We start from the raw sequence: 2,918 nt of genomic DNA on the forward strand, positions 1-2,918 counted from the left end.
AAGAAAATTAAAAAATTAGAAATACAGATTAAATGTAACGCACAATGGATACAAATATCATAATATATTTTATATATCTTATTTTTATCCATTGTTACGTTACATTTAATCTCTATTTCTAATTTTTTTATTTATTTTCTTAATATAATATTTATTATTTCCTATTTATTCCTATTTCTATTATTTTTTCTATTGTACGCAGAGCTTGAGAAAAACGCTTGTTACCGTAACAGTAATAGATGCGTCTACGACATAGACAGATTCCACGTTTGTCACGGATCAAAAAACCGGTCCCCCTATTATTTTTCCAGGAAGTCCGTTATTCACCTGCCGTTACAGACGGCTTCCTGTCTTTACTTCTAAGAATTCTTTATCGCGATTGGAGAAATCATTTAGCGTCCAAATCTCACTCGGGCGATTTTACTGTTTAATGCATCAAAAAATTGCATCGAACTGCAGTGTCAATCACGAAGTACAATATTTCATTTGAACATTTTAGACCGAAGTAAAACAGGAACTGTTTTAACGATGGAAATGTCTAAAACATTATTTTACTAAGCATAAAATTTTATAAGTAGAAGATATATTTAAAAATTGAAAATATTAATTAGTAAAGTTTTTTTTTTCGGTATGTAATATTGTACATACACTTTTCTTGAACATTTACTTATTTTAACATACAATCAATCTTATTATATCGATCATTTATTCCTACAACGACATAATTACAAAATTGTCACTTTATAGAGTTGTTTACATAGAAATAAAACGAAAACATGAAAAAAAAAAAAAAAAACATGTTCTCTTACAATTAGTTATTCCAATTACATTTTTAAATTAATATTATAAAATTTGATGATTTAAAACATTCATACTTATTACATTATTTTGAAAATGTTGTTCTTTTTAATTATATCATAGTAAATGAGCGATAAACGTTTATTAAAGAAAAATTTCTATATGTTTATTTAAGTTAGAAAGACTTAATTTAGAAATCGATAAGTTGTCGGGGATATAGCTCAGTGGTAGAGCATTCGACTGCAGATCGAGAGGTCCCCGGTTCAAACCCGGGTGTCCCCTTTGGTTTTCTTTTTTGTATGTAATTGATTTTTTAAGTATTTAAAAATTTAGCTAGATATAAATTTAAAAAAAATGTACCATCAAAATAATTATGTAGGGTACTCAATTGTCATAATGTTAAAATTTCTTGTAGCGTTATCATTGTTTAGGCGTTCTAGATAATTATTCTGAAGATTCAACAAATTATTGTTAGATCTATATCTAGCTAAATTTATAAACATCTGAGCAAAATGATTCTTTCCGCGTAGTTTAAAATTATTATCTTCACTTACCTGCGCGCGCATTACTTTATCGTTAATTCTTAAAAAAAAAAAACTACTACTAAACTATTTTAAAAAAGAGAAATCTTATTAAACATTGATTTATCTTTCTAGATTGAATTTCTCTCTTTACCTGTAATAATTAAAGTATCAGAGAGATCTTTTTCTCTCGTTATAATGATGAGATCTTTATAAGTAGTTTTATAATATACTATTATAATTTCCGTTTTCATAATAAGCTACTGAAATTTTCGCGTCCGGAGTATCCTCGCATTGGAGTACGTAACAATAATTAATCTCTGTAAAACTTATATAGCTCCCTCGTGATAGATGTTACTCGTGTAACTTTCCGGGATTAATAATAGGTAGAAACACGCAAGGTGTGTCGCAACCTCCCTTGGCTATGATTAACGTGAGATATAGTGCTCTCGCAGATAGAATTATCGGACGCTCCCGTAAATTCACGTTGCGTCTAATCGTACAGAATCCAATTCTCGTTGGACGAGCGAACGCCACGTAACAGAGATAAACGGGTAGCCGACGCACGTGCTGTGGACCGGTGTTATTATCGCAAGCCGGTTCGGCGATGATCATCCTCTAGAAAACTTGCTTCTTTATCTGTAACATTCGTCGCGCAAAAACGGAAAAACGAGTATTTAACCGTTTTTTTTTAATGCAGCCGCATGATGACTCAGTCTTGTTTTCTTTTAGTTTACATAACGTTTGATAACTGCGACGTTTAAAAAACGCCCGAGTTTGTCCCTGGTACATCAGAAGTTGTATGGAATATAATACATTGAAACATTAGTCTTTATGCAAAAGCAGTTTAGATCCTCGTTGAATAGAGTTCGGTTAATAACCAGTACGCGATAATCGGTGTTATTACTGTAATTCATTTATACTGCTTACATTTCATCTTTTTCTAATTTTTGCATAGAAAGAACGATTTTGTTTTAAAATGTCTACAAATTTAGATAAATACAGATTTGAAAATAATTGTGTTAAATATTAAAATAATTATGTAGAAAATTCAAATATGAATAATGCTGCAAAACATTTTGACGTACTAGCAATCAATTTAAATATAGCTTATTCTCTCAAACTTTTAGAGTAGAATAGTAGATATATCTCACTCTGAAGAGTGAAATCTCTCATTCTTAGAGATTGAAAATTTGAACTAGTTTTCAAAAAGAGTAACTCAATTTTCAATCTTCAGCGTGAGATTACACTTTAAAGAATTTAGAGGGTATATAATCATTTTGGTGGTTTATTATATAATATATAACAAATTGAAAATTATTTTCAGATCTAGTTACATTTTGAGATACTTCAGTAAAACTGTTCTTTTCGTGTAGAACTAGAAAAAAAATGAAGAAAAAATTGAATTTAGATTAAAATGAAAATTAGTCTACATTAGTAGAAAACGAGCCTTAATCTTTTTTTTTTGTTTATTAGTCTTTTTTTTCCTTGAGAGAAGACAGACACGTCAGACTTCTCGTGTCGACACGAAATACGTACGGCACGATTTGCCCCTGGTTTGATTTTATCGGTGGCACGACAAATCGCTCATAATTTACG

General features: G+C 30.0%; 1 non-coding gene across 1 annotated transcript; it reads left to right on the forward strand.

Moving 5' to 3' along the window:
- The first annotated feature begins 1,008 nt into the window (after window positions 1-1,008).
- On the forward strand, window positions 1,009-1,080 carry TRNAC-GCA (transfer RNA cysteine (anticodon GCA)). The gene has a single exon. It is a non-coding gene; the product is annotated as a tRNA-Cys (tRNA).
- The last annotated feature ends 1,838 nt before the right edge of the window (window positions 1,081-2,918 follow it).

Source organism: Cyphomyrmex costatus, unplaced genomic scaffold (assembly GCF_001594065.2).
Source record: "Cyphomyrmex costatus isolate MS0001 unplaced genomic scaffold, Ccosl1.0 scaffold214, whole genome shotgun sequence".
Lineage (NCBI taxonomy): Eukaryota > Metazoa > Arthropoda > Insecta > Hymenoptera > Formicidae > Cyphomyrmex > Cyphomyrmex costatus.